Source organism: Schistocerca serialis, chromosome 1 (assembly GCF_023864345.2).
Source record: "Schistocerca serialis cubense isolate TAMUIC-IGC-003099 chromosome 1, iqSchSeri2.2, whole genome shotgun sequence".
Taxonomy (NCBI): Eukaryota; Metazoa; Arthropoda; class Insecta; order Orthoptera; family Acrididae; genus Schistocerca; species Schistocerca serialis.
This window is the reverse complement of record NC_064638.1, coordinates 487,147,167-487,171,361: the sequence shown is the minus strand read 5'-3', so window position 1 is coordinate 487,171,361 and position 24,195 is coordinate 487,147,167. Positions and strand designations below refer to the sequence as shown.

At 52.5% G+C, this 24,195-nt stretch overlaps 34 non-coding genes across 34 annotated transcripts; all 34 read left to right on the top strand.

Annotated features, from left to right (window-relative positions):
* The first annotated feature begins 4,121 nt into the window (after positions 1-4,121).
* Positions 4,122-4,193, top strand: Trnah-gug (transfer RNA histidin (anticodon GUG)). The gene has a single exon. It is a non-coding gene; the product is annotated as a tRNA-His (tRNA).
* A 736-nt stretch (positions 4,194-4,929) lies between these two features.
* Positions 4,930-5,011, top strand: Trnal-uag (transfer RNA leucine (anticodon UAG)). Its single transcript has one exon. It is a non-coding gene; the product is annotated as a tRNA-Leu (tRNA).
* A 445-nt stretch (positions 5,012-5,456) lies between these two features.
* Trnae-cuc (transfer RNA glutamic acid (anticodon CUC)) lies at positions 5,457-5,528 on the top strand. Its single transcript has one exon. It is a non-coding gene; the product is annotated as a tRNA-Glu (tRNA).
* A 380-nt stretch (positions 5,529-5,908) lies between these two features.
* Positions 5,909-5,980, top strand: Trnah-gug (transfer RNA histidin (anticodon GUG)). The gene has a single exon. It is a non-coding gene; the product is annotated as a tRNA-His (tRNA).
* A 736-nt stretch (positions 5,981-6,716) lies between these two features.
* Positions 6,717-6,798, top strand: Trnal-uag (transfer RNA leucine (anticodon UAG)). The gene has a single exon. It is a non-coding gene; the product is annotated as a tRNA-Leu (tRNA).
* A 445-nt stretch (positions 6,799-7,243) lies between these two features.
* On the top strand, positions 7,244-7,315 carry Trnae-cuc (transfer RNA glutamic acid (anticodon CUC)). The gene has a single exon. It is a non-coding gene; the product is annotated as a tRNA-Glu (tRNA).
* A 380-nt stretch (positions 7,316-7,695) lies between these two features.
* On the top strand, positions 7,696-7,767 carry Trnah-gug (transfer RNA histidin (anticodon GUG)). Its single transcript has one exon. It is a non-coding gene; the product is annotated as a tRNA-His (tRNA).
* Positions 7,768-8,503: 736 nt separating this feature from the next.
* On the top strand, positions 8,504-8,585 carry Trnal-uag (transfer RNA leucine (anticodon UAG)). The gene has a single exon. It is a non-coding gene; the product is annotated as a tRNA-Leu (tRNA).
* A 445-nt stretch (positions 8,586-9,030) lies between these two features.
* Positions 9,031-9,102, top strand: Trnae-cuc (transfer RNA glutamic acid (anticodon CUC)). Its single transcript has one exon. It is a non-coding gene; the product is annotated as a tRNA-Glu (tRNA).
* Positions 9,103-9,482: 380 nt separating this feature from the next.
* On the top strand, positions 9,483-9,554 carry Trnah-gug (transfer RNA histidin (anticodon GUG)). The gene has a single exon. It is a non-coding gene; the product is annotated as a tRNA-His (tRNA).
* A 736-nt stretch (positions 9,555-10,290) lies between these two features.
* Positions 10,291-10,372, top strand: Trnal-uag (transfer RNA leucine (anticodon UAG)). Its single transcript has one exon. It is a non-coding gene; the product is annotated as a tRNA-Leu (tRNA).
* Positions 10,373-10,817: 445 nt separating this feature from the next.
* Positions 10,818-10,889, top strand: Trnae-cuc (transfer RNA glutamic acid (anticodon CUC)). The gene has a single exon. It is a non-coding gene; the product is annotated as a tRNA-Glu (tRNA).
* A 380-nt stretch (positions 10,890-11,269) lies between these two features.
* Trnah-gug (transfer RNA histidin (anticodon GUG)) lies at positions 11,270-11,341 on the top strand. Its single transcript has one exon. It is a non-coding gene; the product is annotated as a tRNA-His (tRNA).
* A 736-nt stretch (positions 11,342-12,077) lies between these two features.
* Trnal-uag (transfer RNA leucine (anticodon UAG)) lies at positions 12,078-12,159 on the top strand. The gene has a single exon. It is a non-coding gene; the product is annotated as a tRNA-Leu (tRNA).
* Positions 12,160-12,604: 445 nt separating this feature from the next.
* On the top strand, positions 12,605-12,676 carry Trnae-cuc (transfer RNA glutamic acid (anticodon CUC)). Its single transcript has one exon. It is a non-coding gene; the product is annotated as a tRNA-Glu (tRNA).
* A 380-nt stretch (positions 12,677-13,056) lies between these two features.
* Trnah-gug (transfer RNA histidin (anticodon GUG)) lies at positions 13,057-13,128 on the top strand. The gene has a single exon. It is a non-coding gene; the product is annotated as a tRNA-His (tRNA).
* Positions 13,129-13,864: 736 nt separating this feature from the next.
* Trnal-uag (transfer RNA leucine (anticodon UAG)) lies at positions 13,865-13,946 on the top strand. Its single transcript has one exon. It is a non-coding gene; the product is annotated as a tRNA-Leu (tRNA).
* Positions 13,947-14,391: 445 nt separating this feature from the next.
* On the top strand, positions 14,392-14,463 carry Trnae-cuc (transfer RNA glutamic acid (anticodon CUC)). The gene has a single exon. It is a non-coding gene; the product is annotated as a tRNA-Glu (tRNA).
* Positions 14,464-14,843: 380 nt separating this feature from the next.
* Trnah-gug (transfer RNA histidin (anticodon GUG)) lies at positions 14,844-14,915 on the top strand. Its single transcript has one exon. It is a non-coding gene; the product is annotated as a tRNA-His (tRNA).
* A 736-nt stretch (positions 14,916-15,651) lies between these two features.
* On the top strand, positions 15,652-15,733 carry Trnal-uag (transfer RNA leucine (anticodon UAG)). The gene has a single exon. It is a non-coding gene; the product is annotated as a tRNA-Leu (tRNA).
* Positions 15,734-16,178: 445 nt separating this feature from the next.
* Trnae-cuc (transfer RNA glutamic acid (anticodon CUC)) lies at positions 16,179-16,250 on the top strand. The gene has a single exon. It is a non-coding gene; the product is annotated as a tRNA-Glu (tRNA).
* Positions 16,251-16,630: 380 nt separating this feature from the next.
* Trnah-gug (transfer RNA histidin (anticodon GUG)) lies at positions 16,631-16,702 on the top strand. Its single transcript has one exon. It is a non-coding gene; the product is annotated as a tRNA-His (tRNA).
* Positions 16,703-17,438: 736 nt separating this feature from the next.
* Trnal-uag (transfer RNA leucine (anticodon UAG)) lies at positions 17,439-17,520 on the top strand. Its single transcript has one exon. It is a non-coding gene; the product is annotated as a tRNA-Leu (tRNA).
* A 445-nt stretch (positions 17,521-17,965) lies between these two features.
* Trnae-cuc (transfer RNA glutamic acid (anticodon CUC)) lies at positions 17,966-18,037 on the top strand. The gene has a single exon. It is a non-coding gene; the product is annotated as a tRNA-Glu (tRNA).
* Positions 18,038-18,417: 380 nt separating this feature from the next.
* On the top strand, positions 18,418-18,489 carry Trnah-gug (transfer RNA histidin (anticodon GUG)). The gene has a single exon. It is a non-coding gene; the product is annotated as a tRNA-His (tRNA).
* A 736-nt stretch (positions 18,490-19,225) lies between these two features.
* Positions 19,226-19,307, top strand: Trnal-uag (transfer RNA leucine (anticodon UAG)). The gene has a single exon. It is a non-coding gene; the product is annotated as a tRNA-Leu (tRNA).
* Positions 19,308-19,752: 445 nt separating this feature from the next.
* On the top strand, positions 19,753-19,824 carry Trnae-cuc (transfer RNA glutamic acid (anticodon CUC)). Its single transcript has one exon. It is a non-coding gene; the product is annotated as a tRNA-Glu (tRNA).
* Positions 19,825-20,204: 380 nt separating this feature from the next.
* On the top strand, positions 20,205-20,276 carry Trnah-gug (transfer RNA histidin (anticodon GUG)). Its single transcript has one exon. It is a non-coding gene; the product is annotated as a tRNA-His (tRNA).
* A 736-nt stretch (positions 20,277-21,012) lies between these two features.
* Positions 21,013-21,094, top strand: Trnal-uag (transfer RNA leucine (anticodon UAG)). The gene has a single exon. It is a non-coding gene; the product is annotated as a tRNA-Leu (tRNA).
* A 445-nt stretch (positions 21,095-21,539) lies between these two features.
* Trnae-cuc (transfer RNA glutamic acid (anticodon CUC)) lies at positions 21,540-21,611 on the top strand. Its single transcript has one exon. It is a non-coding gene; the product is annotated as a tRNA-Glu (tRNA).
* Positions 21,612-21,991: 380 nt separating this feature from the next.
* Positions 21,992-22,063, top strand: Trnah-gug (transfer RNA histidin (anticodon GUG)). Its single transcript has one exon. It is a non-coding gene; the product is annotated as a tRNA-His (tRNA).
* A 736-nt stretch (positions 22,064-22,799) lies between these two features.
* Positions 22,800-22,881, top strand: Trnal-uag (transfer RNA leucine (anticodon UAG)). Its single transcript has one exon. It is a non-coding gene; the product is annotated as a tRNA-Leu (tRNA).
* A 445-nt stretch (positions 22,882-23,326) lies between these two features.
* Trnae-cuc (transfer RNA glutamic acid (anticodon CUC)) lies at positions 23,327-23,398 on the top strand. Its single transcript has one exon. It is a non-coding gene; the product is annotated as a tRNA-Glu (tRNA).
* Positions 23,399-23,778: 380 nt separating this feature from the next.
* On the top strand, positions 23,779-23,850 carry Trnah-gug (transfer RNA histidin (anticodon GUG)). The gene has a single exon. It is a non-coding gene; the product is annotated as a tRNA-His (tRNA).
* Positions 23,851-24,195: the final 345 nt, after the last annotated feature.

Genomic DNA, 24,195 nt, shown 5'->3' with positions numbered 1-24,195 from the left:
GCTATATCTGCACCGTCAACATGCCAAAACAGGAAACATACCGGGGTCGAGGGTTATGGAAGTTCAACATCGCACATTTGCATGATCCTGCATGTCGAGAAGCCTTCCTGTCCACCTGGACGGCATGTGAACGCAAATTCAGATCCTACAACTCCGCGATCGAGTGGTGGCTCAAATGCGCCAAACCACAAATTAGGAAAACTTTAATGTTTTACTCCCGTCAGAAAAGTCTGTGGCACAAACGGACCATGGAATTTTACTTTCAGTGTCTTCGGGAGTTGTATACATGTGACGCGACCGTTATCGGCAATTTTGCAAAGATCAAAAGAATTCAGGCGAAACTTTTAACGCTGCAACGGAAACAGTTGCAAGGTTTTCAAATTCGGGCGCGAGTTCCTAAGACGGTGCAAGAAGAAGAGGCTGCCATGTATCACATGTTACGTGAAAGTCGACGAGGCAGTCGGAAAATCATTACACACATCCGAACCAGCACCGGGGCAATAGTTACTAAACAAAGTGACATTATGCGTGCGATTGAAGAGTACTATCGCGACCTGATGTCCAATAAAATGACAGATGATACCGTGTTTGCGGAGTTTGCGACAAATTTATCACGGAAACTCAGCCCCACAGAGGCGACTCAGCTGATGACAGAGGTGACAGAAGACGAATTAACAGACGTTATCCTAAGGAGTCCGAAGAATAAATCTCCTGGTTGCGATGGAATACCTGCCGAAGTATATCAAACCTTCTGGCCGCAGATGAAATCGAAACTCCTTGCAATATGTAAAGAACTAATGAACCCACAAAAAGTTATTCCGCAGGAATTTCGACAAGGAATTGTTGTCTTACTGCCCAAGACCCCGTGCAGTAACGACCTCACTAACCTGCGACCTCTCACGTTATTAAATAGTGATTATAAACTATTCGCCCGTGTTCTGAGCCAACGGCTCAAAACTGTCATGACTACAATCACAGGACAGTATCAAACGAGTGTCGGTAGAGATAGATCTATTTACCACACGCTCACGGATTACAGAGATGTCATTGCCGTAGCGGAGGCTTGCAAGTTAAAATGCGCCCTCGTCATTATAGACTTTGCAAAAGCGTTCGACAGGGTGAGCCATCGTTTCCTTTTCCGCGTCATGCAGGAATTGGGATTTCCGCACCAGTTCACCCAAGTACTCGACAATCTGATCCGTAATAGTACGTCGCGAATTCAAATTAATGGTCGCCTCAGTGGCGCTATTGATATCGAGTGTTCGGTGAGGCAAGGCTGTCCGATGTCGATGGCTCTCTTTGCCATCGCCATAGAACCTCTGCTCGCTACGCTAACTGCACATTTGCAGGGATTGGAAATCAATAGCCAGAAGATTGTGTGCCGTGCGTACGCAGATGATGTCGGCTTTCTTGTCGTGAACGCGCAAGAAGTGCGGTCCTCACTTCAAATACTTCAACGATATGAGGCGGTATCTGGGGCGAAGGTGAACTGGCAAAAATCCGGACTCATGAATGTCGGACGGGGAATAAATCTACCCAATCATACCCGATTACGAGAAATTACCAGTATAAAGTGCTTAGGACTTGAGTTTCGGCGGAAGATACAGAATACCATTGCTGTTAATTATAGAGCTTTACTTCATAAAGTTAGGGCATGTGTACAACTGCATAGCATGAGGAAACTGAATGCTCTCCAAAAAATTGAACTGGTCAACACTTATATCCTCTCGAAGATTAACTATGTAGCCAAAGTGTTGCCTCTTCCCAGTGGCATTGCACATAGAATGCTGTCTGCCCTGGGCCATTTTGTGACCAGAGGCAATATCTTCAAAGTTAAATATGTTACGTTGACGCTCCCTCCTCGGAAGGGCGGATTGAACCTCACAGATGTCTATAAAAAGGCACAGGCGCTCTATCTAAGCAGTATGTATAAGCTATGGACAACATCTCCACACTGTCTCACTGCTCACCTTCTCAACGAAATCTCCCCAGCGAACCTCAACCCCCCGATTGATGTACATCATATTCCACACGACCTTTATCATTTAAAATACTTCCTGCTTGAATATAGTTATGCTCGAACAAGAATTCCGGCGAAGGAAATAACGGTGGTGAAGCAACTTTATAAGACTTTGATCGAGTCCACCTCCAGGAATAACATCGAAGACAAATATACAGCTCACAATTGGCGGGTCATTTGGGATAATATTCATTCACGCCATTTACCGTCTCACGTGCGAGCGTCTTGGTATCTCACGGTGAATCGTAAAATAGCTACCAATGCCAGACTCCATTCCATTCATCTGGCCGATTCACCCTTATGCAACACTTGCCAGGTACAAGATAGCGAGGAACACCGATTTGTCTGCGAAAAAGTGCGAGATGTTTGGGCGGTCATACGACAGTTGTTGGCGAGCATCACTAGAACAAGCCCTGCGACCATAACGCCAGCTGACTTCCTCACTCCGGAGGTCGTGCCTTACCCGCAGACCAAAAGAAATTCAGTAAACTGGCTTAAAGGCCACACAGTTTACTATCTTTTCAATGTGAACGAAACGAGTAAAGAAGACTTTCTCCTGTATTTAATGATACAGCACCACCGACTACAGAAGACTAAAAACTATAAAGCTCATTTTGCAAACTTTTTAAGTCACACGATCATTTCACAGCCAGTATAGGATGGAGTGCTTAAAGCCATTTCTTCCGACATGGTGGATTCCGTTCTTCCTTCGGACGCCCGAAGTGAAGACCAAAGAAGTACGTGCGGGACAGACTAATTTACGAGTGCGTCACTTGGATCATTCGTCACGTTCAGAAATTAACAGAATGTTTGTAGTAGCGCGTTCCGTATCATTGGCGGATGCCCTGCACAGAACTACGTTTCCTAGTTTCTTAATTGTAACAGTCGACCCGATGGAGAGAAATAACGATAGAAGACTTTTAATTTATATTTTTCATTCCATACTAACTCTGATTTGTGGGGTGAGTCGCACTCATGCGGTGCAAAGTGCACGGATTCCCGGCTCTCCCGAATACATATGACAATGGACATGTTCATTTACACTGCAAATGGATGCAACATTTCGTCTCCGGACTAATTTCTGTTTTTATGTTACTGGCGGCGGAGTCAAGCCGCAGCATTTCTTCAGTACGCACATGAGGTAGGGTGCCGTGGTGACAGTTACGGTGGGAGACAAGATGGCCAGGCCTCAGATGCATGACCCCTGCCCTCCTTGCCTCTCCCTGCCTGTTACCGCATTTTCAAAATAAAAATATGGAAAAAAATATAAAAAAAATAATAATAATAAAATAAAAAAAAAAATGGCAAAAAAAAAAAAAAAAATGAAGAGTAGACGCCTGTTATAGCACGTGGATATAACAAGAATGCGGCACCAGTAAAGTACGTAGGTGAAAGAAAAAACATACAAAAAAAAAAAAAAAAAAAAAAAAAAAAAAAAAAAAAAAAAGTTGTGGCGCAATTGGTTAGCGCACGGTACTTATAAGGCAGTAGCCGTGAGCAATGCCGGGGTTGTGAGTTCGAGCCTCACCTGGGGCATACTTTTATTTCGTAGCAGCTGACTATGGAAGCATCGGGACGCTAAAAAAAAAAAAAAAAAAAAAAAAAAAAAAAAAAAAAAAAAAAAAAAAAAAAAAGAAAAAAAAAAAATAAAAAAAAAAAAAAAGTGGCTAGGATACCTGGCTCTCACCCAGGAGGCCCGGGTTCGATTCCCGGTACCGGAATTGCGCGTTTTTGTTGCTCCTCTTATGCGACTTGTCTCGACTTTGCTCGACTGACGCTACGCTGACGCGTGCAGAAAGCTACGTTAAGTATGATTCACGGCAACACCTGACGGCGAGAGAGATGAAGCGTCTATCCACTTGTTATCCAGCCACATACCTGTAGTCAAGAGGCTTGGGGGACTGCAAGACATTGCCACGGAGGTGAATGCAGCTAACCACTGTAGTTAGTGTCCTGACAGCGCAGGCACGTTCATTTGCTCGTATACATGTGATGGAGACCGTGTCTGACACTGCTGTGGCGTACACCTTGGCCTAGGCTTTGCTGGGTATCGCCACTTGCATTCCAGCCAGCTGCCTTCGCGGGCGCCTCCGTGGCCATGGCCGTGATCGTCTAGTGGTTAGGACATTGCGTTGTGGCCGCAATAACCCAGGTTCGAATCCTGGTCACGGCAATTTTGAAAGTTTTGCCTTGCTGCCGTTGCAATGACGAGTACTCGAAATGACAGTACTCTCTTGATTTTTTTCACTCGTGTTCCGCAGGCCGCAGTTTGCACTACCACTTCATCCCCAACACGTAATGTCGCCTCCCAGAGCGCAGACGTCCGCTGCTCTCTGTAGTCGAAAAGGGCAGTTGTTTGAAGTGCGATGGATGAGCAGCCAGTCCCAGCAGAACAGGAAGCTGTGGCGTGCACTGTTTGTACAAATGCTAGGAACACTGGCGCACCAAGCAGCGCATGTAGCGTGGCCGAGCGCTTTAAGGCGCTGGTTTAAGGCACCAGTCTCTCTGTTGGCGCGGTTTCGAGTCCTGTAGCTGTCGGGGGTTTCGCTGTGATCGCGTTAACCTGCCGCTTTTTCTTCAAGTGTAACCTCCTTGAGCTCACATATGTTTGACACATGGAGCATTCTAGCTCCGCCTGACAGTTACAGCTACGATAATTTAGTGGTTACGGAAAGCCCAGGTTCGAAACCTGGTCACGGCACGAAAACGTCTCTTGACGCTGTCTCCTTAACTGCGACAGCTACAGACAAGTGGCGTCGCTACCATGCGGCGGGCACGGCTTTTTCTTGCTGTGGATGGCCTAAAGGGACGCTTCCAGTGGGAGAGCAGTGGAAATACATGCCAAGATACTTCCATTTCGAAGTGATCTTTGTAGTACAAAGGAAACGTTTTGCCGCTGCTGCTGCAACGGTAACGTGGCCGAACGGTCTAAGGCGCTGGTTTTAGGCACCAGTCTCTTCGGAGGCGTGGGTTCGAATCCCACCGTTGCCACTTTTTACGTCTCATTTTTGTGCCGTTGCGGTGTGTTCTCGTGGGGTAGGACGCAGCTCTTGTGACGCGCGTGTTGTGTAGGTAGCGTGGCCGAGCGGTCTAAGGCGCTGGTGTCAGGCACCATTCTCTTCGGAGGCGTGGGTTCCAATCCCACAGCTGCCAAGCGTGTAATGTCTCCTGTGTCGAAGGCAGATGCACTCATTGCCCGCAAAGGAAGCAGCACAACAAGGCGTGAGCGTCTGCTTGGTGAATGGTCGTAGAACAGTGCGTGGTGCAACGACAGCATTTGTAGGCACCTTTTGCTCTCATCATTGCTGGCGTTCGTCTCCACGAAATGCGTCCGGAGCACGCCGTTCTATAACGCGAGAGAGTGGATTTTTTACAGTTGTCGTCAGTTAACCGTGCGTGGCTGCTGCGTTCGCTGGAAAGAGCACTGCCGTCGTTATCCGGTGTGGTCTAGTGGCTAGGATACCTGGCTCTCACCCAGGAGGCCCGGGTTCGATTCCCGGTACCGGAATTGCGCGTTTTTGTTGCTCCTCTTATGCGACTTGTCTCGACTTTGCTCGACTGACGCTACGCTGACGCGTGCAGAAAGCTACGTTAAGTATGATTCACGGCAACACCTGACGGCGAGAGAGATGAAGCGTCTATCCACTTGTTATCCAGCCACATACCTGTAGTCAAGAGGCTTGGGGGACTGCAAGACATTGCCACGGAGGTGAATGCAGCTAACCACTGTAGTTAGTGTCCTGACAGCGCAGGCACGTTCATTTGCTCGTATACATGTGATGGAGACCGTGTCTGACACTGCTGTGGCGTACACCTTGGCCTAGGCTTTGCTGGGTATCGCCACTTGCATTCCAGCCAGCTGCCTTCGCGGGCGCCTCCGTGGCCATGGCCGTGATCGTCTAGTGGTTAGGACATTGCGTTGTGGCCGCAATAACCCAGGTTCGAATCCTGGTCACGGCAATTTTGAAAGTTTTGCCTTGCTGCCGTTGCAATGACGAGTACTCGAAATGACAGTACTCTCTTGATTTTTTTCACTCGTGTTCCGCAGGCCGCAGTTTGCACTACCACTTCATCCCCAACACGTAATGTCGCCTCCCAGAGCGCAGACGTCCGCTGCTCTCTGTAGTCGAAAAGGGCAGTTGTTTGAAGTGCGATGGATGAGCAGCCAGTCCCAGCAGAACAGGAAGCTGTGGCGTGCACTGTTTGTACAAATGCTAGGAACACTGGCGCACCAAGCAGCGCATGTAGCGTGGCCGAGCGCTTTAAGGCGCTGGTTTAAGGCACCAGTCTCTCTGTTGGCGCGGTTTCGAGTCCTGTAGCTGTCGGGGGTTTCGCTGTGATCGCGTTAACCTGCCGCTTTTTCTTCAAGTGTAACCTCCTTGAGCTCACATATGTTTGACACATGGAGCATTCTAGCTCCGCCTGACAGTTACAGCTACGATAATTTAGTGGTTACGGAAAGCCCAGGTTCGAAACCTGGTCACGGCACGAAAACGTCTCTTGACGCTGTCTCCTTAACTGCGACAGCTACAGACAAGTGGCGTCGCTACCATGCGGCGGGCACGGCTTTTTCTTGCTGTGGATGGCCTAAAGGGACGCTTCCAGTGGGAGAGCAGTGGAAATACATGCCAAGATACTTCCATTTCGAAGTGATCTTTGTAGTACAAAGGAAACGTTTTGCCGCTGCTGCTGCAACGGTAACGTGGCCGAGCGGTCTAAGGCGCTGGTTTTAGGCACCAGTCTCTTCGGAGGCGTGGGTTCGAATCCCACCGTTGCCACTTTTTACGTCTCATTTTTGTGCCGTTGCGGTGTGTTCTCGTGGGGTAGGACGCAGCTCTTGTGACGCGCGTGTTGTGTAGGTAGCGTGGCCGAGCGGTCTAAGGCGCTGGTGTCAGGCACCATTCTCTTCGGAGGCGTGGGTTCCAATCCCACAGCTGCCAAGCGTGTAATGTCTCCTGTGTCGAAGGCAGATGCACTCATTGCCCGCAAAGGAAGCAGCACAACAAGGCGTGAGCGTCTGCTTGGTGAATGGTCGTAGAACAGTGCGTGGTGCAACGACAGCATTTGTAGGCACCTTTTGCTCTCATCATTGCTGGCGTTCGTCTCCACGAAATGCGTCCGGAGCACGCCGTTCTATAACGCGAGAGAGTGGATTTTTTACAGTTGTCGTCAGTTAACCGTGCGTGGCTGCTGCGTTCGCTGGAAAGAGCACTGCCGTCGTTATCCGGTGTGGTCTAGTGGCTAGGATACCTGGCTCTCACCCAGGAGGCCCGGGTTCGATTCCCGGTACCGGAATTGCGCGTTTTTGTTGCTCCTCTTATGCGACTTGTCTCGACTTTGCTCGACTGACGCTACGCTGACGCGTGCAGAAAGCTACGTTAAGTATGATTCACGGCAACACCTGACGGCGAGAGAGATGAAGCGTCTATCCACTTGTTATCCAGCCACATACCTGTAGTCAAGAGGCTTGGGGGACTGCAAGACATTGCCACGGAGGTGAATGCAGCTAACCACTGTAGTTAGTGTCCTGACAGCGCAGGCACGTTCATTTGCTCGTATACATGTGATGGAGACCGTGTCTGACACTGCTGTGGCGTACACCTTGGCCTAGGCTTTGCTGGGTATCGCCACTTGCATTCCAGCCAGCTGCCTTCGCGGGCGCCTCCGTGGCCATGGCCGTGATCGTCTAGTGGTTAGGACATTGCGTTGTGGCCGCAATAACCCAGGTTCGAATCCTGGTCACGGCAATTTTGAAAGTTTTGCCTTGCTGCCGTTGCAATGACGAGTACTCGAAATGACAGTACTCTCTTGATTTTTTTCACTCGTGTTCCGCAGGCCGCAGTTTGCACTACCACTTCATCCCCAACACGTAATGTCGCCTCCCAGAGCGCAGACGTCCGCTGCTCTCTGTAGTCGAAAAGGGCAGTTGTTTGAAGTGCGATGGATGAGCAGCCAGTCCCAGCAGAACAGGAAGCTGTGGCGTGCACTGTTTGTACAAATGCTAGGAACACTGGCGCACCAAGCAGCGCATGTAGCGTGGCCGAGCGCTTTAAGGCGCTGGTTTAAGGCACCAGTCTCTCTGTTGGCGCGGTTTCGAGTCCTGTAGCTGTCGGGGGTTTCGCTGTGATCGCGTTAACCTGCCGCTTTTTCTTCAAGTGTAACCTCCTTGAGCTCACATATGTTTGACACATGGAGCATTCTAGCTCCGCCTGACAGTTACAGCTACGATAATTTAGTGGTTACGGAAAGCCCAGGTTCGAAACCTGGTCACGGCACGAAAACGTCTCTTGACGCTGTCTCCTTAACTGCGACAGCTACAGACAAGTGGCGTCGCTACCATGCGGCGGGCACGGCTTTTTCTTGCTGTGGATGGCCTAAAGGGACGCTTCCAGTGGGAGAGCAGTGGAAATACATGCCAAGATACTTCCATTTCGAAGTGATCTTTGTAGTACAAAGGAAACGTTTTGCCGCTGCTGCTGCAACGGTAACGTGGCCGAGCGGTCTAAGGCGCTGGTTTTAGGCACCAGTCTCTTCGGAGGCGTGGGTTCGAATCCCACCGTTGCCACTTTTTACGTCTCATTTTTGTGCCGTTGCGGTGTGTTCTCGTGGGGTAGGACGCAGCTCTTGTGACGCGCGTGTTGTGTAGGTAGCGTGGCCGAGCGGTCTAAGGCGCTGGTGTCAGGCACCATTCTCTTCGGAGGCGTGGGTTCCAATCCCACAGCTGCCAAGCGTGTAATGTCTCCTGTGTCGAAGGCAGATGCACTCATTGCCCGCAAAGGAAGCAGCACAACAAGGCGTGAGCGTCTGCTTGGTGAATGGTCGTAGAACAGTGCGTGGTGCAACGACAGCATTTGTAGGCACCTTTTGCTCTCATCATTGCTGGCGTTCGTCTCCACGAAATGCGTCCGGAGCACGCCGTTCTATAACGCGAGAGAGTGGATTTTTTACAGTTGTCGTCAGTTAACCGTGCGTGGCTGCTGCGTTCGCTGGAAAGAGCACTGCCGTCGTTATCCGGTGTGGTCTAGTGGCTAGGATACCTGGCTCTCACCCAGGAGGCCCGGGTTCGATTCCCGGTACCGGAATTGCGCGTTTTTGTTGCTCCTCTTATGCGACTTGTCTCGACTTTGCTCGACTGACGCTACGCTGACGCGTGCAGAAAGCTACGTTAAGTATGATTCACGGCAACACCTGACGGCGAGAGAGATGAAGCGTCTATCCACTTGTTATCCAGCCACATACCTGTAGTCAAGAGGCTTGGGGGACTGCAAGACATTGCCACGGAGGTGAATGCAGCTAACCACTGTAGTTAGTGTCCTGACAGCGCAGGCACGTTCATTTGCTCGTATACATGTGATGGAGACCGTGTCTGACACTGCTGTGGCGTACACCTTGGCCTAGGCTTTGCTGGGTATTGCCACTTGCATTCCAGCCAGCTGCCTTCGCGGGCGCCTCCGTGGCCATGGCCGTGATCGTCTAGTGGTTAGGACATTGCGTTGTGGCCGCAATAACCCAGGTTCGAATCCTGGTCACGGCAATTTTGAAAGTTTTGCCTTGCTGCCGTTGCAATGACGAGTACTCGAAATGACAGTACTCTCTTGATTTTTTTCACTCGTGTTCCGCAGGCCGCAGTTTGCACTACCACTTCATCCCCAACACGTAATGTCGCCTCCCAGAGCGCAGACGTCCGCTGCTCTCTGTAGTCGAAAAGGGCAGTTGTTTGAAGTGCGATGGATGAGCAGCCAGTCCCAGCAGAACAGGAAGCTGTGGCGTGCACTGTTTGTACAAATGCTAGGAACACTGGCGCACCAAGCAGCGCATGTAGCGTGGCCGAGCGCTTTAAGGCGCTGGTTTAAGGCACCAGTCTCTCTGTTGGCGCGGTTTCGAGTCCTGTAGCTGTCGGGGGTTTCGCTGTGATCGCGTTAACCTGCCGCTTTTTCTTCAAGTGTAACCTCCTTGAGCTCACATATGTTTGACACATGGAGCATTCTAGCTCCGCCTGACAGTTACAGCTACGATAATTTAGTGGTTACGGAAAGCCCAGGTTCGAAACCTGGTCACGGCACGAAAACGTCTCTTGACGCTGTCTCCTTAACTGCGACAGCTACAGACAAGTGGCGTCGCTACCATGCGGCGGGCACGGCTTTTTCTTGCTGTGGATGGCCTAAAGGGACGCTTCCAGTGGGAGAGCAGTGGAAATACATGCCAAGATACTTCCATTTCGAAGTGATCTTTGTAGTACAAAGGAAACGTTTTGCCGCTGCTGCTGCAACGGTAACGTGGCCGAGCGGTCTAAGGCGCTGGTTTTAGGCACCAGTCTCTTCGGAGGCGTGGGTTCGAATCCCACCGTTGCCACTTTTTACGTCTCATTTTTGTGCCGTTGCGGTGTGTTCTCGTGGGGTAGGACGCAGCTCTTGTGACGCGCGTGTTGTGTAGGTAGCGTGGCCGAGCGGTCTAAGGCGCTGGTGTCAGGCACCATTCTCTTCGGAGGCGTGGGTTCCAATCCCACAGCTGCCAAGCGTGTAATGTCTCCTGTGTCGAAGGCAGATGCACTCATTGCCCGCAAAGGAAGCAGCACAACAAGGCGTGAGCGTCTGCTTGGTGAATGGTCGTAGAACAGTGCGTGGTGCAACGACAGCATTTGTAGGCACCTTTTGCTCTCATCATTGCTGGCGTTCGTCTCCACGAAATGCGTCCGGAGCACGCCGTTCTATAACGCGAGAGAGTGGATTTTTTACAGTTGTCGTCAGTTAACCGTGCGTGGCTGCTGCGTTCGCTGGAAAGAGCACTGCCGTCGTTATCCGGTGTGGTCTAGTGGCTAGGATACCTGGCTCTCACCCAGGAGGCCCGGGTTCGATTCCCGGTACCGGAATTGCGCGTTTTTGTTGCTCCTCTTATGCGACTTGTCTCGACTTTGCTCGACTGACGCTACGCTGACGCGTGCAGAAAGCTACGTTAAGTATGATTCACGGCAACACCTGACGGCGAGAGAGATGAAGCGTCTATCCACTTGTTATCCAGCCACATACCTGTAGTCAAGAGGCTTGGGGGACTGCAAGACATTGCCACGGAGGTGAATGCAGCTAACCACTGTAGTTAGTGTCCTGACAGCGCAGGCACGTTCATTTGCTCGTATACATGTGATGGAGACCGTGTCTGACACTGCTGTGGCGTACACCTTGGCCTAGGCTTTGCTGGGTATCGCCACTTGCATTCCAGCCAGCTGCCTTCGCGGGCGCCTCCGTGGCCATGGCCGTGATCGTCTAGTGGTTAGGACATTGCGTTGTGGCCGCAATAACCCAGGTTCGAATCCTGGTCACGGCAATTTTGAAAGTTTTGCCTTGCTGCCGTTGCAATGACGAGTACTCGAAATGACAGTACTCTCTTGATTTTTTTCACTCGTGTTCCGCAGGCCGCAGTTTGCACTACCACTTCATCCCCAACACGTAATGTCGCCTCCCAGAGCGCAGACGTCCGCTGCTCTCTGTAGTCGAAAAGGGCAGTTGTTTGAAGTGCGATGGATGAGCAGCCAGTCCCAGCAGAACAGGAAGCTGTGGCGTGCACTGTTTGTACAAATGCTAGGAACACTGGCGCACCAAGCAGCGCATGTAGCGTGGCCGAGCGCTTTAAGGCGCTGGTTTAAGGCACCAGTCTCTCTGTTGGCGCGGTTTCGAGTCCTGTAGCTGTCGGGGGTTTCGCTGTGATCGCGTTAACCTGCCGCTTTTTCTTCAAGTGTAACCTCCTTGAGCTCACATATGTTTGACACATGGAGCATTCTAGCTCCGCCTGACAGTTACAGCTACGATAATTTAGTGGTTACGGAAAGCCCAGGTTCGAAACCTGGTCACGGCACGAAAACGTCTCTTGACGCTGTCTCCTTAACTGCGACAGCTACAGACAAGTGGCGTCGCTACCATGCGGCGGGCACGGCTTTTTCTTGCTGTGGATGGCCTAAAGGGACGCTTCCAGTGGGAGAGCAGTGGAAATACATGCCAAGATACTTCCATTTCGAAGTGATCTTTGTAGTACAAAGGAAACGTTTTGCCGCTGCTGCTGCAACGGTAACGTGGCCGAGCGGTCTAAGGCGCTGGTTTTAGGCACCAGTCTCTTCGGAGGCGTGGGTTCGAATCCCACCGTTGCCACTTTTTACGTCTCATTTTTGTGCCGTTGCGGTGTGTTCTCGTGGGGTAGGACGCAGCTCTTGTGACGCGCGTGTTGTGTAGGTAGCGTGGCCGAGCGGTCTAAGGCGCTGGTGTCAGGCACCATTCTCTTCGGAGGCGTGGGTTCCAATCCCACAGCTGCCAAGCGTGTAATGTCTCCTGTGTCGAAGGCAGATGCACTCATTGCCCGCAAAGGAAGCAGCACAACAAGGCGTGAGCGTCTGCTTGGTGAATGGTCGTAGAACAGTGCGTGGTGCAACGACAGCATTTGTAGGCACCTTTTGCTCTCATCATTGCTGGCGTTCGTCTCCACGAAATGCGTCCGGAGCACGCCGTTCTATAACGCGAGAGAGTGGATTTTTTACAGTTGTCGTCAGTTAACCGTGCGTGGCTGCTGCGTTCGCTGGAAAGAGCACTGCCGTCGTTATCCGGTGTGGTCTAGTGGCTAGGATACCTGGCTCTCACCCAGGAGGCCCGGGTTCGATTCCCGGTACCGGAATTGCGCGTTTTTGTTGCTCCTCTTATGCGACTTGTCTCGACTTTGCTCGACTGACGCTACGCTGACGCGTGCAGAAAGCTACGTTAAGTATGATTCACGGCAACACCTGACGGCGAGAGAGATGAAGCGTCTATCCACTTGTTATCCAGCCACATACCTGTAGTCAAGAGGCTTGGGGGACTGCAAGACATTGCCACGGAGGTGAATGCAGCTAACCACTGTAGTTAGTGTCCTGACAGCGCAGGCACGTTCATTTGCTCGTATACATGTGATGGAGACCGTGTCTGACACTGCTGTGGCGTACACCTTGGCCTAGGCTTTGCTGGGTATCGCCACTTGCATTCCAGCCAGCTGCCTTCGCGGGCGCCTCCGTGGCCATGGCCGTGATCGTCTAGTGGTTAGGACATTGCGTTGTGGCCGCAATAACCCAGGTTCGAATCCTGGTCACGGCAATTTTGAAAGTTTTGCCTTGCTGCCGTTGCAATGACGAGTACTCGAAATGACAGTACTCTCTTGATTTTTTTCACTCGTGTTCCGCAGGCCGCAGTTTGCACTACCACTTCATCCCCAACACGTAATGTCGCCTCCCAGAGCGCAGACGTCCGCTGCTCTCTGTAGTCGAAAAGGGCAGTTGTTTGAAGTGCGATGGATGAGCAGCCAGTCCCAGCAGAACAGGAAGCTGTGGCGTGCACTGTTTGTACAAATGCTAGGAACACTGGCGCACCAAGCAGCGCATGTAGCGTGGCCGAGCGCTTTAAGGCGCTGGTTTAAGGCACCAGTCTCTCTGTTGGCGCGGTTTCGAGTCCTGTAGCTGTCGGGGGTTTCGCTGTGATCGCGTTAACCTGCCGCTTTTTCTTCAAGTGTAACCTCCTTGAGCTCACATATGTTTGACACATGGAGCATTCTAGCTCCGCCTGACAGTTACAGCTACGATAATTTAGTGGTTACGGAAAGCCCAGGTTCGAAACCTGGTCACGGCACGAAAACGTCTCTTGACGCTGTCTCCTTAACTGCGACAGCTACAGACAAGTGGCGTCGCTACCATGCGGCGGGCACGGCTTTTTCTTGCTGTGGATGGCCTAAAGGGACGCTTCCAGTGGGAGAGCAGTGGAAATACATGCCAAGATACTTCCATTTCGAAGTGATCTTTGTAGTACAAAGGAAACGTTTTGCCGCTGCTGCTGCAACGGTAACGTGGCCGAGCGGTCTAAGGCGCTGGTTTTAGGCACCAGTCTCTTCGGAGGCGTGGGTTCGAATCCCACCGTTGCCACTTTTTACGTCTCATTTTTGTGCCGTTGCGGTGTGTTCTCGTGGGGTAGGACGCAGCTCTTGTGACGCGCGTGTTGTGTAGGTAGCGTGGCCGAGCGGTCTAAGGCGCTGGTGTCAGGCACCATTCTCTTCGGAGGCGTGGGTTCCAATCCCACAGCTGCCAAGCGTGTAATGTCTCCTGTGTCGAAGGCAGATGCACTCATTGCCCGCAAAGGAAGCAGCACAACAAGGCGTGAGCGTCTGCTTGGTGAATGGTCGTAGAACAGTGCGTGGTGCAACGACAGCATTTGTAGGCACCTTTTGCTCTCATCATTGCTGGCGTTCGTCTCCACGAAATGCGTCCGGAGCACGCCGTTCTATAACGCGAGAGAGTGGATTTTTTACAGTTGTCGTCAGTTAACCGTGCGTGGCTGCTGCGTTCGCTGGAAAGAGCACTGCCGTCGTTATCCGGTGTGGTCTAGTGGCTAGGATACCTGGCTCTCACCCAGGAGGCCCGGGTTCGATTCCCGGTACCGGAATTGCGCGTTTTTGTTGCTCCTCTTATGCGACTTGTCTCGACTTTGCTCGACTGACGCTACGCTGACGCGTGCAGAAAGCTACGTTAAGTATGATTCACGGCAACACCTGACGGCGAGAGAGATGAAGCGTCTATCCACTTGTTATCCAGCCACATACCTGTAGTCAAGAGGCTTGGGGGACTGCAAGACATTGCCACGGAGGTGAATGCAGCTAACCACTGTAGTTAGTGTCCTGACAGCGCAGGCACGTTCATTTGCTCGTATACATGTGATGGAGACCGTGTCTGACACTGCTGTGGCGTACACCTTGGCCTAGGCTTTGCTGGGTATCGCCACTTGCATTCCAGCCAGCTGCCTTCGCGGGCGCCTCCGTGGCCATGGCCGTGATCGTCTAGTGGTTAGGACATTGCGTTGTGGCCGCAATAACCCAGGTTCGAATCCTGGTCACGGCAATTTTGAAAGTTTTGCCTTGCTGCCGTTGCAATGACGAGTACTCGAAATGACAGTACTCTCTTGATTTTTTTCACTCGTGTTCCGCAGGCCGCAGTTTGCACTACCACTTCATCCCCAACACGTAATGTCGCCTCCCAGAGCGCAGACGTCCGCTGCTCTCTGTAGTCGAAAAGGGCAGTTGTTTGAAGTGCGATGGATGAGCAGCCAGTCCCAGCAGAACAGGAAGCTGTGGCGTGCACTGTTTGTACAAATGCTAGGAACACTGGCGCACCAAGCAGCGCATGTAGCGTGGCCGAGCGCTTTAAGGCGCTGGTTTAAGGCACCAGTCTCTCTGTTGGCGCGGTTTCGAGTCCTGTAGCTGTCGGGGGTTTCGCTGTGATCGCGTTAACCTGCCGCTTTTTCTTCAAGTGTAACCTCCTTGAGCTCACATATGTTTGACACATGGAGCATTCTAGCTCCGCCTGACAGTTACAGCTACGATAATTTAGTGGTTACGGAAAGCCCAGGTTCGAAACCTGGTCACGGCACGAAAACGTCTCTTGACGCTGTCTCCTTAACTGCGACAGCTACAGACAAGTGGCGTCGCTACCATGCGGCGGGCACGGCTTTTTCTTGCTGTGGATGGCCTAAAGGGACGCTTCCAGTGGGAGAGCAGTGGAAATACATGCCAAGATACTTCCATTTCGAAGTGATCTTTGTAGTACAAAGGAAACGTTTTGCCGCTGCTGCTGCAACGGTAACGTGGCCGAGCGGTCTAAGGCGCTGGTTTTAGGCACCAGTCTCTTCGGAGGCGTGGGTTCGAATCCCACCGTTGCCACTTTTTACGTCTCATTTTTGTGCCGTTGCGGTGTGTTCTCGTGGGGTAGGACGCAGCTCTTGTGACGCGCGTGTTGTGTAGGTAGCGTGGCCGAGCGGTCTAAGGCGCTGGTGTCAGGCACCATTCTCTTCGGAGGCGTGGGTTCCAATCCCACAGCTGCCAAGCGTGTAATGTCTCCTGTGTCGAAGGCAGATGCACTCATTGCCCGCAAAGGAAGCAGCACAACAAGGCGTGAGCGTCTGCTTGGTGAATGGTCGTAGAACAGTGCGTGGTGCAACGACAGCATTTGTAGGCACCTTTTGCTCTCATCATTGCTGGCGTTCGTCTCCACGAAATGCGTCCGGAGCACGCCGTTCTATAACGCGAGAGAGTGGATTTTTTACAGTTGTCGTCAGTTAACCGTGCGTGGCTGCTGCGTTCGCTGGAAAGAGCACTGCCGTCGTTATCCGGTGTGGTCTAGTGGCTAGGATACCTGGCTCTCACCCAGGAGGCCCGGGTTCGATTCCCGGTACCGGAATTGCGCGTTTTTGTTGCTCCTCTTATGCGACTTGTCTCGACTTTGCTCGACTGACGCTACGCTGACGCGTGCAGAAAGCTACGTTAAGTATGATTCACGGCAACACCTGACGGCGAGAGAGATGAAGCGTCTATCCACTTGTTATCCAGCCACATACCTGTAGTCAAGAGGCTTGGGGGACTGCAAGACATTGCCACGGAGGTGAATGCAGCTAACCACTGTAGTTAGTGTCCTGACAGCGCAGGCACGTTCATTTGCTCGTATACATGTGATGGAGACCGTGTCTGACACTGCTGTGGCGTACACCTTGGCCTAGGCTTTGCTGGGTATCGCCACTTGCATTCCAGCCAGCTGCCTTCGCGGGCGCCTCCGTGGCCATGGCCGTGATCGTCTAGTGGTTAGGACATTGCGTTGTGGCCGCAATAACCCAGGTTCGAATCCTGGTCACGGCAATTTTGAAAGTTTTGCCTTGCTGCCGTTGCAATGACGAGTACTCGAAATGACAGTACTCTCTTGATTTTTTTCACTCGTGTTCCGCAGGCCGCAGTTTGCACTACCACTTCATCCCCAACACGTAATGTCGCCTCCCAGAGCGCAGACGTCCGCTGCTCTCTGTAGTCGAAAAGGGCAGTTGTTTGAAGTGCGATGGATGAGCAGCCAGTCCCAGCAGAACAGGAAGCTGTGGCGTGCACTGTTTGTACAAATGCTAGGAACACTGGCGCACCAAGCAGCGCATGTAGCGTGGCCGAGCGCTTTAAGGCGCTGGTTTAAGGCACCAGTCTCTCTGTTGGCGCGGTTTCGAGTCCTGTAGCTGTCGGGGGTTTCGCTGTGATCGCGTTAACCTGCCGCTTTTTCTTCAAGTGTAACCTCCTTGAGCTCACATATGTTTGACACATGGAGCATTCTAGCTCCGCCTGACAGTTACAGCTACGATAATTTAGTGGTTACGGAAAGCCCAGGTTCGAAACCTGGTCACGGCACGAAAACGTCTCTTGACGCTGTCTCCTTAACTGCGACAGCTACAGACAAGTGGCGTCGCTACCATGCGGCGGGCACGGCTTTTTCTTGCTGTGGATGGCCTAAAGGGACGCTTCCAGTGGGAGAGCAGTGGAAATACATGCCAAGATACTTCCATTTCGAAGTGATCTTTGTAGTACAAAGGAAACGTTTTGCCGCTGCTGCTGCAACGGTAACGTGGCCGAGCGGTCTAAGGCGCTGGTTTTAGGCACCAGTCTCTTCGGAGGCGTGGGTTCGAATCCCACCGTTGCCACTTTTTACGTCTCATTTTTGTGCCGTTGCGGTGTGTTCTCGTGGGGTAGGACGCAGCTCTTGTGACGCGCGTGTTGTGTAGGTAGCGTGGCCGAGCGGTCTAAGGCGCTGGTGTCAGGCACCATTCTCTTCGGAGGCGTGGGTTCCAATCCCACAGCTGCCAAGCGTGTAATGTCTCCTGTGTCGAAGGCAGATGCACTCATTGCCCGCAAAGGAAGCAGCACAACAAGGCGTGAGCGTCTGCTTGGTGAATGGTCGTAGAACAGTGCGTGGTGCAACGACAGCATTTGTAGGCACCTTTTGCTCTCATCATTGCTGGCGTTCGTCTCCACGAAATGCGTCCGGAGCACGCCGTTCTATAACGCGAGAGAGTGGATTTTTTACAGTTGTCGTCAGTTAACCGTGCGTGGCTGCTGCGTTCGCTGGAAAGAGCACTGCCGTCGTTATCCGGTGTGGTCTAGTGGCTAGGATACCTGGCTCTCACCCAGGAGGCCCGGGTTCGATTCCCGGTACCGGAATTGCGCGTTTTTGTTGCTCCTCTTATGCGACTTGTCTCGACTTTGCTCGACTGACGCTACGCTGACGCGTGCAGAAAGCTACGTTAAGTATGATTCACGGCAACACCTGACGGCGAGAGAGATGAAGCGTCTATCCACTTGTTATCCAGCCACATACCTGTAGTCAAGAGGCTTGGGGGACTGCAAGACATTGCCACGGAGGTGAATGCAGCTAACCACTGTAGTTAGTGTCCTGACAGCGCAGGCACGTTCATTTGCTCGTATACATGTGATGGAGACCGTGTCTGACACTGCTGTGGCGTACACCTTGGCCTAGGCTTTGCTGGGTATCGCCACTTGCATTCCAGCCAGCTGCCTTCGCGGGCGCCTCCGTGGCCATGGCCGTGATCGTCTAGTGGTTAGGACATTGCGTTGTGGCCGCAATAACCCAGGTTCGAATCCTGGTCACGGCAATTTTGAAAGTTTTGCCTTGCTGCCGTTGCAATGACGAGTACTCGAAATGACAGTACTCTCTTGATTTTTTTCACTCGTGTTCCGCAGGCCGCAGTTTGCACTACCACTTCATCCCCAACACGTAATGTCGCCTCCCAGAGCGCAGACGTCCGCTGCTCTCTGTAGTCGAAAAGGGCAGTTGTTTGAAGTGCGATGGATGAGCAGCCAGTCCCAGCAGAACAGGAAGCTGTGGCGTGCACTGTTTGTACAAATGCTAGGAACACTGGCGCACCAAGCAGCGCATGTAGCGTGGCCGAGCGCTTTAAGGCGCTGGTTTAAGGCACCAGTCTCTCTGTTGGCGCGGTTTCGAGTCCTGTAGCTGTCGGGGGTTTCGCTGTGATCGCGTTAACCTGCCGCTTTTTCTTCAAGTGTAACCTCCTTGAGCTCACATATGTTTGACACATGGAGCATTCTAGCTCCGCCTGACAGTTACAGCTACGATAATTTAGTGGTTACGGAAAGCCCAGGTTCGAAACCTGGTCACGGCACGAAAACGTCTCTTGACGCTGTCTCCTTAACTGCGACAGCTACAGACAAGTGGCGTCGCTACCATGCGGCGGGCACGGCTTTTTCTTGCTGTGGATGGCCTAAAGGGACGCTTCCAGTGGGAGAGCAGTGGAAATACATGCCAAGATACTTCCATTTCGAAGTGATCTTTGTAGTACAAAGGAAACGTTTTGCCGCTGCTGCTGCAACGGTAACGTGGCCGAGCGGTCTAAGGCGCTGGTTTTAGGCACCAGTCTCTTCGGAGGCGTGGGTTCGAATCCCACCGTTGCCACTTTTTACGTCTCATTTTTGTGCCGTTGCGGTGTGTTCTCGTGGGGTAGGACGCAGCTCTTGTGACGCGCGTGTTGTGTAGGTAGCGTGGCCGAGCGGTCTAAGGCGCTGGTGTCAGGCACCATTCTCTTCGGAGGCGTGGGTTCCAATCCCACAGCTGCCAAGCGTGTAATGTCTCCTGTGTCGAAGGCAGATGCACTCATTGCCCGCAAAGGAAGCAGCACAACAAGGCGTGAGCGTCTGCTTGGTGAATGGTCGTAGAACAGTGCGTGGTGCAACGACAGCATTTGTAGGCACCTTTTGCTCTCATCATTGCTGGCGTTCGTCTCCACGAAATGCGTCCGGAGCACGCCGTTCTATAACGCGAGAGAGTGGATTTTTTACAGTTGTCGTCAGTTAACCGTGCGTGGCTGCTGCGTTCGCTGGAAAGAGCACTGCCGTCGTTATCCGGTGTGGTCTAGTGGCTAGGATACCTGGCTCTCACCCAGGAGGCCCGGGTTCGATTCCCGGTACCGGAATTGCGCGTTTTTGTTGCTCCTCTTATGCGACTTGTCTCGACTTTGCTCGACTGACGCTACGCTGACGCGTGCAGAAAGCTACGTTAAGTATGATTCACGGCAACACCTGACGGCGAGAGAGATGAAGCGTCTATCCACTTGTTATCCAGCCACATACCTGTAGTCAAGAGGCTTGGGGGACTGCAAGACATTGCCACGGAGGTGAATGCAGCTAACCACTGTAGTTAGTGTCCTGACAGCGCAGGCACGTTCATTTGCTCGTATACATGTGATGGAGACCGTGTCTGACACTGCTGTGGCGTACACCTTGGCCTAGGCTTTGCTGGGTATCGCCACTTGCATTCCAGCCAGCTGCCTTCGCGGGCGCCTCCGTGGCCATGGCCGTGATCGTCTAGTGGTTAGGACATTGCGTTGTGGCCGCAATAACCCAGGTTCGAATCCTGGTCACGGCAATTTTGAAAGTTTTGCCTTGCTGCCGTTGCAATGACGAGTACTCGAAATGACAGTACTCTCTTGATTTTTTTCACTCGTGTTCCGCAGGCCGCAGTTTGCACTACCACTTCATCCCCAACACGTAATGTCGCCTCCCAGAGCGCAGACGTCCGCTGCTCTCTGTAGTCGAAAAGGGCAGTTGTTTGAAGTGCGATGGATGAGCAGCCAGTCCCAGCAGAACAGGAAGCTGTGGCGTGCACTGTTTGTACAAATGCTAGGAACACTGGCGCACCAAGCAGCGCATGTAGCGTGGCCGAGCGCTTTAAGGCGCTGGTTTAAGGCACCAGTCTCTCTGTTGGCGCGGTTTCGAGTCCTGTAGCTGTCGGGGGTTTCGCTGTGATCGCGTTAACCTGCCGCTTTTTCTTCAAGTGTAACCTCCTTGAGCTCACATATGTTTGACACATGGAGCATTCTAGCTCCGCCTGACAGTTACAGCTACGATAATTTAGTGGTTACGGAAAGCCCAGGTTCGAAACCTGGTCACGGCACGAAAACGTCTCTTGACGCTGTCTCCTTAACTGCGACAGCTACAGACAAGTGGCGTCGCTACCATGCGGCGGGCACGGCTTTTTCTTGCTGTGGATGGCCTAAAGGGACGCTTCCAGTGGGAGAGCAGTGGAAATACATGCCAAGATACTTCCATTTCGAAGTGATCTTTGTAGTACAAAGGAAACGTTTTGCCGCTGCTGCTGCAACGGTAACGTGGCCGAGCGGTCTAAGGCGCTGGTTTTAGGCACCAGTCTCTTCGGAGGCGTGGGTTCGAATCCCACCGTTGCCACTTTTTACGTCTCATTTTTGTGCCGTTGCGGTGTGTTCTCGTGGGGTAGGACGCAGCTCTTGTGACGCGCGTGTTGTGTAGGTAGCGTGGCCGAGCGGTCTAAGGCGCTGGTGTCAGGCACCATTCTCTTCGGAGGCGTGGGTTCCAATCCCACAGCTGCCAAGCGTGTAATGTCTCCTGTGTCGAAGGCAGATGCACTCATTGCCCGCAAAGGAAGCAGCACAACAAGGCGTGAGCGTCTGCTTGGTGAATGGTCGTAGAACAGTGCGTGGTGCAACGACAGCATTTGTAGGCACCTTTTGCTCTCATCATTGCTGGCGTTCGTCTCCACGAAATGCGTCCGGAGCACGCCGTTCTATAACGCGAGAGAGTGGATTTTTTACAGTTGTCGTCAGTTAACCGTGCGTGGCTGCTGCGTTCGCTGGAAAGAGCACTGCCGTCGTTATCCGGTGTGGTCTAGTGGCTAGGATACCTGGCTCTCACCCAGGAGGCCCGGGTTCGATTCCCGGTACCGGAATTGCGCGTTTTTGTTGCTCCTCTTATGCGACTTGTCTCGACTTTGCTCGACTGACGCTACGCTGACGCGTGCAGAAAGCTACGTTAAGTATGATTCACGGCAACACCTGACGGCGAGAGAGATGAAGCGTCTATCCACTTGTTATCCAGCCACATACCTGTAGTCAAGAGGCTTGGGGGACTGCAAGACATTGCCACGGAGGTGAATGCAGCTAACCACTGTAGTTAGTGTCCTGACAGCGCAGGCACGTTCATTTGCTCGTATACATGTGATGGAGACCGTGTCTGACACTGCTGTGGCGTACACCTTGGCCTAGGCTTTGCTGGGTATCGCCACTTGCATTCCAGCCAGCTGCCTTCGCGGGCGCCTCCGTGGCCATGGCCGTGATCGTCTAGTGGTTAGGACATTGCGTTGTGGCCGCAATAACCCAGGTTCGAATCCTGGTCACGGCAATTTTGAAAGTTTTGCCTTGCTGCCGTTGCAATGACGAGTACTCGAAATGACAGTACTCTCTTGATTTTTTTCACTCGTGTTCCGCAGGCCGCAGTTTGCACTACCACTTCATCCCCAACACGTAATGTCGCCTCCCAGAGCGCAGACGTCCGCTGCTCTCTGTAGTCGAAAAGGGCAGTTGTTTGAAGTGCGATGGATGAGCAGCCAGTCCCAGCAGAACAGGAAGCTGTGGCGTGCACTGTTTGTACAAATGCTAGGAACACTGGCGCACCAAGCAGCGCATGTAGCGTGGCCGAGCGCTTTAAGGCGCTGGTTTAAGGCACCAGTCTCTCTGTTGGCGCGGTTTCGAGTCCTGTAGCTGTCGGGGGTTTCGCTGTGATCGCGTTAACCTGCCGCTTTTTCTTCAAGTGTAACCTCCTTGAGCTCACATATGTTTGACACATGGAGCATTCTAGCTCCGCCTGACAGTTACAGCTACGATAATTTAGTGGTTACGGAAAGCCCAGGTTCGAAACCTGGTCACGGCACGAAAACGTCTCTTGACGCTGTCTCCTTAACTGCGACAGCTACAGACAAGTGGCGTCGCTACCATGCGGCGGGCACGGCTTTTTCTTGCTGTGGATGGCCTAAAGGGACGCTTCCAGTGGGAGAGCAGTGGAAATACATGCCAAGATACTTCCATTTCGAAGTGATCTTTGTAGTACAAAGGAAACGTTTTGCCGCTGCTGCTGCAACGGTAACGTGGCCGAGCGGTCTAAGGCGCTGGTTTTAGGCACCAGTCTCTTCGGAGGCGTGGGTTCGAATCCCACCGTTGCCACTTTTTACGTCTCATTTTTGTGCCGTTGCGGTGTGTTCTCGTGGGGTAGGACGCAGCTCTTGTGACGCGCGTGTTGTGTAGGTAGCGTGGCCGAGCGGTCTAAGGCGCTGGTGTCAGGCACCATTCTCTTCGGAGGCGTGGGTTCCAATCCCACAGCTGCCAAGCGTGTAATGTCTCCTGTGTCGAAGGCAGATGCACTCATTGCCCGCAAAGGAAGCAGCACAACAAGGCGTGAGCGTCTGCTTGGTGAATGGTCGTAGAACAGTGCGTGGTGCAACGACAGCATTTGTAGGCACCTTTTGCTCTCATCATTGCTGGCGTTCGTCTCCACGAAATGCGTCCGGAGCACGCCGTTCTATAACGCGAGAGAGTGGATTTTTTACAGTTGTCGTCAGTTAACCGTGCGTGGCTGCTGCGTTCGCTGGAAAGAGCACTGCCGTCGTTATCCGGTGTGGTCTAGTGGCTAGGATACCTGGCTCTCACCCAGGAGGCCCGGGTTCGATTCCCGGTACCGGAATTGCGCGTTTTTGTTGCTCCTCTTATGCGACTTGTCTCGACTTTGCTCGACTGACGCTACGCTGACGCGTGCAGAAAGCTACGTTAAGTATGATTCACGGCAACACCTGACGGCGAGAGAGATGAAGCGTCTATCCACTTGTTATCCAGCCACATACCTGTAGTCAAGAGGCTTGGGGGACTGCAAGACATTGCCACGGAGGTGAATGCAGCTAACCACTGTAGTTAGTGTCCTGACAGCGCAGGCACGTTCATTTGCTCGTATACATGTGATGGAGACCGTGTCTGACACTGCTGTGGCGTACACCTTGGCCTAGGCTTTGCTGGGTATCGCCACTTGCATTCCAGCCAGCTGCCTTCGCGGGCGCCTCCGTGGCCATGGCCGTGATCGTCTAGTGGTTAGGACATTGCGTTGTGGCCGCAATAACCCAGGTTCGAATTCTGGTCACGGCAATTTTGAAAGTTTTGCCTTGCTGCCGTTGCAATGACGAGTACTCGAAATGACAGTACTCTCTTGATTTTTTCACTCGTGTTCCGCAGGCCGCAGTTTGCACTACCACTTCATCCCCAACACGTAATGTCGCCTCCCAGAGCGCAGACGTCCGCTGCTCTCTGTAGTCGAAAAGGGCAGTTGTTTGAAGTGCGATGGATGAGCAGCCAGTCCCAGCAGAACAGGAAGCTGTGGCGTGCACTGTTTGTACAAATGCTAGGAACACTGGCGCACCAAGCAGCGCATGTAGCGTGGCCGAGCGCTTTAAGGCGCTGGTTTAAGGCACCAGTCTCTCTGTTGGCGCGGTT